Source organism: Dromiciops gliroides, chromosome 1 (assembly GCF_019393635.1).
Source record: "Dromiciops gliroides isolate mDroGli1 chromosome 1, mDroGli1.pri, whole genome shotgun sequence".
Lineage (NCBI taxonomy): Eukaryota > Metazoa > Chordata > Mammalia > Microbiotheria > Microbiotheriidae > Dromiciops > Dromiciops gliroides.
The window spans coordinates 560,568,099-560,581,198 of record NC_057861.1 but is presented as its reverse complement, the minus strand read 5'-3'; the positions used below and the strand labels follow the sequence as shown (position 1 = coordinate 560,581,198).

Sequence of the window (13,100 nt, the reverse complement as noted above, 5' to 3'; positions counted from 1 at the left end):
GACTAAACAACGACAGCAGCAACAACAACAAACATGCATCTAAAAAGCATTCCTTCTTCTCCCTGACCTCATAAAATCCTTATCTTCCTTTAAGATATAGTTTAGGGACCTCTAAAAGTTAGCAGCCCTTCTCCCTTGCTGCTTTGTATCTGTCTACTTTGTTTTCATTCTTTTCAAAATTATTTTGTATACACATAAACAGACATGTCATCTGCCTTGTAAGGATGTGAGTTACTTAAGAGTAAGGGTTATTTCATTCTTTTTCTTTGTGCCTCCCCCAATACCTAGTACAATGTTTGGCACACAGTAGAAACATAATAAATACTTGTTGGTTAATTGATAAACACTAAGAGATTAGGAGACATGAGTAATAGGGACAGATGTAAGGACAGGAAAGTATAACCAATGTAAGAAACTTCAGGGTTTACATGGTAGAGCAGTGGTATATTCCTAACTCAACTATAAGCCAGTACTCTTAAAATTTGGGTAGTTGACATCTTGGAAATATTGGCCTGAAATATGATTATGTTTCCCAGATGTTTAGGCTTCCTATCTATAACCATATGTAGTGATCAGTACATATCACTATGGTGATAACAGTTACAGCACAAATAACACTTTTCTAATTTCCAACATAATGCTTTGTTTTTCTCATTCAATATAGCACTTGAGATATATATTTTTTCTTGTGCCTATATGTATATTTGTCACCTTTGCCTACTAGACTATAAGCTGCATGAAGGCAAGGACTGTATCTTTTGTGTGTGTGTGTGTGTGTGTGTGTGTGAGGCAATTGGGGTTAAGTGACTTGCCCAGGGTCACACAGCTAGTAAGTGTCAAGTGTCTGAGGCTGGATTTTAACTCAGGTCCTCCTGACTCCAGAGCTGGTACTCTATCCCCTGCACCACCTAGCTGCCCCTAAGGACTGTATTTTATCTAAACTTCGTACCCTGCCCTTCCTAACCTTCCAGTTCCTAACACAATGCTCCATACATGTTAGACACCCAAACAACTTTTTTAATTGAATGAAAGTATTCTTTTCCTATTTAAAAATTATACCAATAAAACCACAAAACATAATAAATCATCATCTCTATGTATATTAAAAGATAACATACTAAAGTATTATTTTTAAAAAATATTGGGGGCAGCTAGGTGGTGCAGTGGATAAAATACTGGTCCTGGATTCAGGAGGACCTGAGTTCAAATCCAGCCTCAGACCCTTGACACTTAGTAGCTGTGTGACCCTGGGCAAGTCACTTAACCCCAATTGCCCTGCAAACAAACAAAAAATAAAGAAATATCAATGCATAGATCCATTCTTTGTACATAAATGAACTGGTTAATACAATTATTAAGATGTGGCAACTGATTCCTAGGAAAAGAAGACAGAAACTTTTGTAAATAATCTTGAAGAGGGTACTTCTTCAGGTGCCTCTGCCATCTCCTACCATCCTCAACTATCTGTCAACAACTTATAAAATCAAAGATGGTCAAACTTCTGAGTTGGTATTCCAAAAACAATTCCTATGTTATAGGTGTGACTATTTTGAAAGAAGCAGAACAACAGATTTAGATGGAAACTTTTTACATTAAGCAGTTATGTTCTGAGTAATCTAGCTACTCTGGTTGCTTCTTCTATCTCTCTCTCTCTATTTATGTTCCCTTGTGCTATGTGTGAGTGAGATTTTCCCCACCCCTTAGTTATAAGTGATTTAATTATGATAATAATCAGCATATTAACTGAAAATTGTTATTTATTATATTTAGATATTTTATTTTAATTGTATTAGTAGATTAAGTCTCTTCTTACTACTTAATAATAACAGATGATACTTTCCAATGTCAAGCATTAAGTAATTTCACAAGATAAAATAGTCAGCAATATTATATTTTAGAAACCACGAGTGTTATGCTTGAGTCAAGGGGGTCTTGTAGCTCAATAGTGATATACTTGATTAGAAGGGGTCATGCAGCAGAATTATGACCCTGTTGCCACAAGAAGACTGATATGAGTATTGGAAAATGCTGACATTTGTCACATACGCAGTTTTGATATTTCCTAAGAAGATGCTTTAATTTTAGATACTTTTAATTAGTATTGTATAGAGACATTCAAGCTCTGGAGGGGTATAAAAACCCGTTGATTTTGTAACTCAGTATCTTTCAGGTCTCAACCCTGACTGACTGACTTTATTGGTGAGATAGGCCTTCTCTCAATAAACCTATTTTCTATGGCTTGGAGACTTTGCTCTTTCTGTTCCTCCATCGGACTTAGAAATTTTCCTGACATATGTCCCTGGGAAGAGGCTTGTATGTTGGACTATACTAAGTTGCTTCACTATGCTTCTGTGTTGGACTATGTGTATGTTAGTCTATACTTTTTGAAGGTCCTATATATACTTTGTCACAATTTAAGCAACACCTTACTGACTCCTGAACCCTTCCTTATTCTCCTAGGTGTTTGTGTGTCAGATGTCATTGAAAGTTAGAGATTGGGGGATCATTACATTTTCTTCCTTTAAACATTCCATATTATTTCTAACAACATTACCTCAGTCTACTTTGGGGAGAAGTGTACAGGAAGAACTCTCTATTGAAATCTGACAGTCATTAACACTTAATTCTCAATTATCTGTGAATTTAGATTACTCATTATATAGGTAATGTCTGGCAGATGTTTAAGTTTAGTCTAATTTTCATACACTTACCAGAATGTCTTTGGGTTGTTTCCATCACTTTCTATGCTCAGCAGGAATGTAAAATCATTTGAAATATAATGTTCCCACCAAAACAAATAAACAAAAACGCCAACATAATGAAAGAGATCAATTGATACCCTAATAATTTTGTGCGAACAAAAGTCAAATATTGGGGGCAGCTAGGTGGCGCAGTGGATAGAGCACCGGCCCTGGAGTCAGGAGTACCTGGGTTCAAATCCAGCTTCAGACACTTGACACTTACTAGCTGTGTGACCCTGGGCAAGTCACTTAACCTCAATTGCCTCACTAAAAAAAAAAAAAAAGTCAAATATTGGCTTGTGTTGTGTTTGGGACTATACTACTGCTCCCTTCATTAAGTGTATAATTGACAAGAGGTGAAGGAAATGTATTTCACCTAGGAACCACAGAGGTGTCTGACTATTATTCAATTTTTGAGGGCCAGTTTATTGTCTGCTGATTGTCAGCAGATTTTGACTGACTTGTCTGTGGTCCCAAACAGCATGGTGGTAACTGACCTAGCCATAAAGCCCAGGGTTCTTGACATACTTAATAGGCCAGAAAAATTACCCAAGTTTTCTTAAAAAGTAATGCCTACTGTGGAAGATAGCCAACTAAGTACAAGATAGGGCATGAGTTTGTATATAAGTCAGTAAGGCTTCTGTGAATCATTGACTTCAACAACTGTTCCCTATGCATCCAGAGGGAGCTTGGGTCTCATCTGGCACACTCTGAATTTGTAAGGCTATTCACACTGTGCAGTTCACACTCATGCTTGGCAGATAATGAAATATATTTTCTGCTCAGGTGTCACTTACTAAGCAGTAGTTGGAAGTTAAAAAAAAAATCAGCACCACCAGCACTCAGATCTGTTACAATGAACTTCTGTATGCATTAGCTCTCAACTGCTAAAAACTATAGGGGATTCATCTCCAACTAGGGATGGAGGACACATTTGACACATTTGTCTGTTTATGTCTCTATGTTTCTCTATTGTTCTCCCCCCCTCTCCTCTCTTTCTCTTTTGAAGTCCCTTTAAGATAGATCATTCCAAGAGCATTTATGTATTAAACTGAAGAATGACAACCAGAAAAATAATTGATTTGTTAAAATTTTTTTTGACAAACTACTTTATCCATCAATGATGTTGCGCCTACCATGCTTCTTATCAAACATCACACCCTGGCCAATATGAGGAAATGGAAATGTCACTAAAGAAAACAATGATTAAATCATCTTGTGATTTAATAAATACCAGTAGCTTCCTGTGGCCCCTAGCATACAATATAAACTCCTCTGTTACTTTTAAAGTCCTTCACAACTTGGACCCAACCAAACTTTCCACATTCAATGGACATTATTCCCTTTCCCATACTCTACTTTATAGCCAAACTGACCTCTTTCTCTCTCATACACAAACTTGTACCTCCCATCTATGTGCATTTGTACTAGTCATTCCTATGCCTGTAATACACACCCTCCTTACATCTACCTCATAGAATCTCTCATTTCCTTCAAGATGCTCCACAGGCACAAAATATATATGAAGCCTTTCCTGAAATCCCTATTAGTGTTTTCTCTCTTAGAAACTTGTATTTAACAATTTTGCATTTATTTGTATTTGACTACTTCATGCTTATATTGTAAATCAATGAATCAATCTATCTATTTGTATTTGTTGTCTCCCTCATTAGTGTTAGATTCTTATCAATAGGGATTGTTTAATTCTTTGTACTTGTATCCCCAGGGCCTAGCACAGTGTATATGGTAGGTATAAAATTGATGCTTCTTGATAGGTTGATTGACCAGATCAGACATACATAAAAGAAGAATGTGTAGGAGGTGACAGTTTTGAGGATGGTGAGGAAGGTATTTTAAAAATATCTGAGAGGAGGAAAGATACAAAACACTTGAAAAGAAGTCACAGATGTTATTAATACCAAAAAAAGGCATTTGAGAAACTATTAATAACTGCCGAGCCGTTTCCTTTCTCTCTAAATATCTTTATGAAATTAATTTGTGTATGTTTTGAGAGTACCCTTGATATAATTTTGAAGAGGGAACAGATAGGGTTTTACAAACTATATTCTATAACATACCACATTTTTATTAGATACACAGATGACTGAATGACAAGATCTAACAGGGAATACATGTTTCCTAACAAAAAACATTTGATTTGTTGGAGCAATATGTATCCTTAAGGCTCTTGTTCAACATGGACTCTTTCATGCATATGTTAATATTACATAAGACTTCTTGCTAGATGCAAAAACAGACAACCTTGCCACTGTCATAGATGATGTTGGCACTGAGTCTAAATAGAAGAGAGGTAAGATGGTAAGATCCTCTAAATATTTCCCCAGATCTACAAATCTATGGTGCTATAATTGTATGCCTCTTCTCTCTCCCCCATGTCCCCTCTTTTCCATATTTTCCTGGCCTCCTTTGTACTTCACTGTTTACTTATATTTTCCTTTTCTTTCCCATTTAAAATCCTTTGAATTGGATAGGGCAGCCAGGACTGATACAGGGCAACCTATGATATCTTTTCTTTCCCTACTCTGACCAAAATGAATTAACCAGTTTATTGTAGTTAAGAATCATCCTTGGTAATAATATGCATTGTAAAAAGGAAGCCACTGTTTTCATAACCAGAATGCTCATTCACTCATTTCATTAAACGAATGAGGTTAGACTCTCATTAAAGAAGTGAATTTAGAGGGGCAACCTAGAATAGTAGATAGTAGATAGGGAAATTGTCAGCAAGTTAGAAAAAACAGGATTCAAGTTCTCTTTCTGATACACACTAGTGGTGTGACAATGAGAAAGTCACAACCTTTTAGTACCCCCTAGGAAACTCTTTAAGACCCTATAATTACAGAGAAGTTGTTGATATGCAGTAGTAAAGGGAATTCCTTTACCTGGAGTGCCCTACAGAGATGGAATCAGAATATCACCTCCCTGCCCTTTTTCCACTTCCAAATCAAAATCTGGGCGACCTTTTACCAGAAACTTAGTCCTAAAATTGGAAAGGACTCCAGAAGCTATTAAATCAAAATCTCTCCCTTTCTAGGGCTAAGGAACCCAAGGCACAAGAGGGCCAAATTCACACAGTCAGCTTGTACCCAAGATAGGATTTGAACTCCTGTCTTCTGAGTTCAAAACACGTGTTCTTTCTATTGTAGTATGGCAGAATGTGAAAATGTTGAAAATGGACAGAGAATCTGAGACTAGCCTGGTCTTTTAGTTTTTAGCTTTTAGGTTTTTTTTTACATTTTACAATTGACTTTCTTGTTTGAAGACTTTCTAGCAATGTCTAAGATTACTTATAAGTTGTGGAGGCTCCCAAAAGAGAAAGAATTTCCTATTCTTTTTATTCCATTCTCCTGATGTAAACTTGAAGCTTCAAATCCATGAGCTAAGTCATTTATCTTTTTAGTATCAAGGTAAACTGAATGATGACATAGAGTTAAATAAGTCTTAGATGCTTGGGTAGACCTCTTGGTTCCACTTCCATTCCAGTTAAAATCTGAGGAAGCAGGCAGTGCTAGGGCAAAGAATCAGATTAACTTCCCCTTTGCTCTAAAGTACAGTGCTAAGTGTCTTATCAAAGCCTATACAAAATACAATTTACAATAGGCACATGGAAGCTTATAATTTAGAATGACAGATTTGAAGTCAAAAGACCTAGTTCTGAAGGAACAATAGATTCTGTGTTAGAAATACCCATATTTCCTAGTTATTAACTGTGTATACTCAGGTAAATTCCTACACTAAACTGGTTCCTCAGTTTCCTACTTTCTAAAATGAGAATATTGGACTAGATTATTGTTAATGTTCCCTTCAGTTCAGAATCCAATGATTATATATCCAATATATCTATATCTACTGTAAAGACATGTTTGGTTTTTAAACCCTTTCATACATTGGCCCCTTCTTACTTTTCCATACCTCTTACTCCTTATTGTCCTCTACTACTCTACAATTCAGCGACATGGGCTTCCTTGTTCATCACACAAGACTTTTCATCTTCCAAGAGCTATGTCTTTTCCCTGGCTTTACCCCTTGCCTACAAGTTCTGTCTCCTCCTTACCATCTCCTGGCTTCTTTAGTTTCCTTCAAGTTCCATCTAAAATCCTACCTTCTGCAAGAAGCTTTTCCTCTTCCCCTTTAATAGTATTTCTTTCCCTCTGAGATTATGTCCAATTTATTCTGTATATATCTTGTTTGTACATAATTACTTGCAGGTGGTCTCCCCCATTAGATTTTGAGCTCCTTAAGGGCAGGTAGTGTTTTTGCCTTTTTTTTGTACATAGTAGGTATTTAATAAATGCTTGTCAGCTAAATAGCAAATCATTTTTAGAAGCTTACAAATACAGTTAGCATGACTGTGCTTTTGGAAAATTCAATTATTCTCAAAAATGAGCCTATTGAGCCAGCAGAATATAAAACATATATAGTTTTTTTTTTAAAAAGTGGCTTCAAAAGAATTCCAACTAATGTATTAAAATTATAATTGTTGTAATAGTCTCTTGAAATGAGTGCTGCTCATTGTTTTGATAATTCCTGCCGTGGATTCATTAGTCCCTTCCATTTCTGGCTTAGACAGCTAGACTGGAACATGGCAGATATTGTAATATCACATAATTGTGTGACAAGTGCCTAGGATTAGATCATTTATCAGGCAGTATTCAATGGCACACTTAGCTATTTAAGCAATTAGCAAAATCTAGAGTATGAGAAAGGATTGGCAACTTTCAAAGGATATGACCACTGACAGGGAAAAGCTTATCAGGCTATAAACAAGAAGTAAAAAAAGAAAATCAAAGATATAAGGTTTAAACTGGTTTTAATTATTTTTTGGTTCCTGAAATAAGCATCCAATTTTAACCAAGAACTACATTCCAGATCTCATAATAGCCAAGAAATTGTGACCAAAATCAAACTTTTCTTATCTCTTCACTTTGCCCCTTCTCAACAGGAAAACATTGACAGGATTCTCTTCCATGGGCCTATAAGGAATATAATTTAACTGCTGAAAGCCCTTTGAGGTCTGCAACTGAAAATCATATCATTGTAAAATCTAAATTCAGGGTCGCAGTGATAACCCAACTAGCTTAAATCTAGTCCAACAATTATTTTAGTATGTGTGAGGTACTGTGCTAAGGTGCGAGGAATACAAAGCCCTCAAGGGCCTTACATTTTTCTGTTCATGGAATACAAAATGTAAACAAAGAAGTATATATGACATTTTGAGGAATAGCACTTACAACTAACTATCAGAAAGTCTTTTTATGTCCCTCAGCAAACGAGTTGGGTCTTGAAAAATACTAGAGATTATAGGAAGTAGAGGTGAGCAGGGAGTGTATTTCAAATGTGAGGGACAACCTGTACAAAAGCAAGAAGGCAGGAGATAGAAGGCTGGATTTGGGCAATAGAAAGCAGGTTAGAATAAGGAGAAATGAGTCTGGGAAGAACAACTAGAGACAGATTGTAAAAGGCTTGAAATGATTAATTGAGTTTCTATTTTGTCCTAGAAGGAATATCTTAGAAACCTCTGAAGGATCTGTTAGAAGGAAAACAAGATGTGTTTTAGGAATTTTATTTTGGCAACTGTGGAGAAGATGGATTGGAGATGGAAGCGGCTGGTAGCTGTGAGTTCAAATAGGAGTTTGTTTAATAGTCCAAGCAAGAGATGATGAAAGTCCTCCAAGTAGAGAGAAGAGGACAAATGCAAGATATATTGTAAAGGAAGAATTAACAAGACTTGACGGTGGAATGGATATGGAGGTGAGTGAAAGAAAGAAAAAAGTAAAAAATAAGGGGATATGAAAACCTAATCAAGGTTATCACTTAGCCAAACCATTCTTTCTATGAGTTCCTAAGAGTTCCCAGAATAACATTTAGGAATAAATCTAAAAAGGTTTTTTTATTTCTGCAGATGAGAGGCCCTCTTCACAAATACACAAAAACACCAACCTCTTTTATCTTTTGCCCCAAAATTCCTACTCTGGTCTATGCTAGAATGATGTGTATGTGTGTGTGTGTGTGTGTGTGTGTGTGTGTGTGTGCATGTGTAAAATGGATGTCTGTATAGAATAACTATGACTGTTTAAAATCACAAAACTGATTTTCATGGCTGGCTTATAGAGCTGGTATCTTTGCTTTGTAGTTATCTTGAAATATATTTGTGAAAAAAAAGAAATGGAAATGTGAAATCATTTATAAAAAACCCATGTCTAAGTGTTAGATTAAAAGCTTGAATGAAGGGATATATAGAACCATGCCTTATATATAGTGGGATCTTAATAAATATTTTCTTAATTATAGTGAATTATATATAACTGAAACTCCCTGCTCTTAAATTCCTTATTTCTATGGATGCCTAGAAAAGCTAAAATCACTATGTGGAACTTGGGTTGAAGGCAGCTCTCGAAAGACTCATTACATTAGATACACAGGTCAGTAACAAGTATCACATATCATTTCAATGGACAGGATTGGAGCAAGAATGGAAAGCAAAAATATTTCTTCCATGAAAAATAGAATATTAATACAAATGGAACTTGATCATTGTTGGTCTATATAAAACATAGAATACTTATACACTAGCCTCATTGTAAGAAATCCATATTGTATAAGATGACTTCCACAAACAAGAGTATGACCCTGGGGCTGTTATAAAAATTTTGACTTGGTATCTTCTATTCTCCCAAGGGAAGCTATCACCAAGGTGAGCTTCCCTCATTATCACAAACTGTTGCTATGCTGAGTGATGAGGCCTGGAGAAGGTATCAGCCTACTCAGTGATAAATACTATATATTTGTTTGGTTCCAATTTAATTTTTTCCTGTCCTTCCTCTGCCTCATTGTCTTATTGAGATTTTAATATAAGTGCTTGGGGATCCAAATATGTCCTAAAATTACTTAAGCCAATCACAAGAAAATGAGGAAGAACTTTGTAGATAGGCTTATAATTACCCCATTTCCAACATAGTTCACGCCCACTCCCATAAATTTGGAAAAGATCAGTTATAGTAAAAATATTCTTTCCCTCAGTTTTTGGTACCTGTGGAAGATGGGGAATGCACAAAATCACCAAACTATAGAATGTTGGAAGGATAGTGGAGATCATTTGGCCCAGTCACTTCATTTTTCTGATAGAGAGATGTGAAGTGACCTGTTCAAAGTAACACAGTCACTTAGTGGCAAAACTGACAGTAAAATTTACTCTCAGTTGAATGTTTCTAGACTTTCTGTTTGTGTGGAGAATAAGAAGATTAAGAGGGTATGGTTTAACTCTGACAAACCTATAATTTCCCATTAAAGGCAACAACAAACTGGATTATGAGTTTACTAACTTGTGAGAACTACCTAGGGGAAAAATAATTTATAATCTTTAAGGCAATAACAAGCACACCCAGAAGATACTGGTGTACTACAAAGAAGCACATGGTGTTCAACCTCAGCTCTTCCACAGATTATGTGACCTTGGGTTAGTCAATGAATGTTTCTGGGATTAGTTTTCTCATCTATAAATTGAGAGACATAGTAACCTCTGATGTCCAGCTCTAGATTTATGATTTTTCTGTCCATAAAGTACTATTCCTTTGAGGTACTACCCTCTCATGTGGAATAATTTGGTGTTTAAAAACATGGAAAAAGTTTTTTTTTCATAAAGAAAAATAATTAAATCAACTAGTAAATGATGTAATATATTGTCTTTTTTTGTTTGTTTGTTTTGTTTTTGCAGGGCAATGGGGGTTAAGTGACTTGCCCAGGGTCACACAGCTAGTAAGTGTCAAGTGTCTGGGGCCAGATTTGAACTCAGGTACTCCTGAATTCAGGGCCGGTGCTTTATCCACTGCGCCACTTAGCTGCCCCAATATATTGTCTTTTTAACAGGTAAATAATTTGTGCCTCAAAAGAGTATGAAAAAAACTTTGGATTAATAAAACTAGTAAAATCTATGTGCAATTACATAATTTTATATAAGCATTGCACAGCTGAATAGAAAAAGGGACAGAAAATGAACTGTAGCATAAATATAGAGGCTTATATCACCTTGTGAAGGATATAAAGTGATGCCTCTTTTGCTTATTAACAAGTTAATGGTTTAAAGGGAAAGAGTAAAATATTTCTTTATTAAAAATGACTAAAATGAGTGTGAAGAAAACTTTCAAAGGCACAGACTATATACAAAAACCACTTTGAAAACAAATAAGTGGCTGTAACTCCAGGACATTTGGGGTTCTTTTTTCATTTGATTATAATTGTGTTAAGACTTGAGGATAAAAATTCACAAAATGAAAAATCTCCTTGTAGATAGTGAGGTGGTTAAATAAGAACTCTTTATACAATAGATGAGATTTGGTGAATTTCTAACTCATAAGAGAAAATTGGGGGGGCATTGATTTTATACTATAGTAAAGAGGTTAAAGAAGTCTGGATGTAATGGCCAAGAATTGGTAGAAAAATACTCAGTTGTCAGTAGGAAAACATCTATGTTCAAGCTGAGTAAAGAAACCAGCAGCAAGAGCAGTCCTGGACACAAAGGATTCAGTTGCTAGTCACTGGTTTTCTGAATAAAGAATGCAGTTCACTGGAAGAAAAATTTAGTTCTATCTACTGCTCATCAGTGTGAGTGTGAGTGTGAGAGAGGTTTCACCTCTCAGATATACCCGTTGCTTTTTGCTGACTTCTCTGGTTTGATAGGGGGAAAGCAGAAAGGAGAAAGATGGATTTTGAAACTGATTTGCTATATAGCAAGAGAGACAACAGAGCATTATGGTGAGTGAAAAACTAGTTGGGCTTGTTTGTTTGTTTGTTTGCCCAGAGAAAGCTAGCATGATGAATCTTGCAGTTTGGGATTTAAAGAGAGCTCATATCCAGATTAGAAGGTAACACTTTCTAAGCATTCTTTTCAGGGTAATTTCCAGTTGAAAGAGCTTATAATTGCATTGTCAGTCCAAAATCAGAAGAGATGAGGATATGTCTAGTTGGACAGTGGTGAGGATCAGGAGTGGAGCAGTTATAAAAGAAGAAATTAATGGTACAGATATTCATGAATGGATCAATGACATCAAGACCTATGGTCCAGAGTTATGAATTCTGCAAACACATGGGTTTTCCTCCTTCGTGTACTTCCCTGAGAGTTACCTGTGTGCTCATTCTCCACAATAGACATTTAGTGTCTATGGGGGAGAGGATGTCACAGGATTATGTATGTATTATAATATACTTATTATACTTGCATTTGCTTTAATATATGAGTATATGTAATGTTATTTATTTTACTTTATCATGAGTAAATCATTATATTTAAGATCCAAATGTATCATCATTATTAGTAACTGGGTTTGAATAAATGGAAATTGCAACAGTGGGGCTCAAAAGTTAAAGTGGTTAATAGGGAGAGTCTATTCTTCCCAAAATAAGGTTACCCCAGGACTCTGAAAGAATTTGAATATAACCTAGTGGTGATCGTCTTTCTCTGGAAACACATACTTGCAAGTTTGAGGGCAAGGGGCAGTAAAGAAGCTCAATTAGAGAGTGAGTAGAAATCCACATGCCCTGTGTGATATATGTGAATTATTATAATATGGGTGGTCACCTCTATGCATGTGTTATGTATATACTGAGAATTTTAGTAGGCACTATGGGAAACAGAAGAATCAGAAGACCCAATTCCTTCAAGCTACCTATAATCTAATTGGATTTGAATCATAATGAAGATATAGTAAAAAAAGTACAAGAATGTCAGGGTTGCAATATAAAGAATACATCAGTGTTCATATCTAGTAAAGAAGACCAGTAAAGAACCTTGTTTTCAGGGGTATGCTGAAGCCAGCTTGAATCAGCTAGTGAGACCTCAATGAGAAATTTTCAGCGAGAGCATTTACACCTTAGAAATCAACAAATGCTACAAATCAGAGCTTGATTTTTATTTTTGATTGTCTAGTCTTAAGAAAGTGAAGGGGAGACTGTTAATAATGCAGATTAAATTTTAAAGGGTGTAGTTCGGGCATTTTTTCCTAGAAGAATAACACTGCTTCTAACCCTCTAGTGCACAAGGAGGGATGCACACAACCTAAGTGAGACACAACCTAGAATGGTGATGCAGAAACAGTACAGTGTTTGATCCATTTGTCTCCATCGTGGAGGTCAGACTGTTCCATTGGACAATTAGGTGTTCATTTTATGATTTAGCTTTTAGGATCACTCTAGATGGTTTTCAATTTTCCCAGGAGTTTCTGGTGATAGGTAGAGGAAGTGAAAGGAAAGCAGAGGTTAATAGTTATCTGCTCTCCTCTGCTAAGGGCCCTCTGCTTTGTGCAAGTTGTTTAGAGCAGATACCAGTGGTGCTTATGTCCTGAT

The 13,100-nt window shown here is 35.9% G+C and overlaps 1 protein-coding gene across 7 annotated transcripts in view; it reads right to left on the bottom strand.

The window, feature by feature from the left end:
- LINGO2 (leucine rich repeat and Ig domain containing 2) overlaps positions 1 to 13,100 on the bottom strand; it is a 1,558,843-nt gene that overhangs the window by 87,566 nt on the left and 1,458,177 nt on the right. The window lies entirely within an intron of this gene.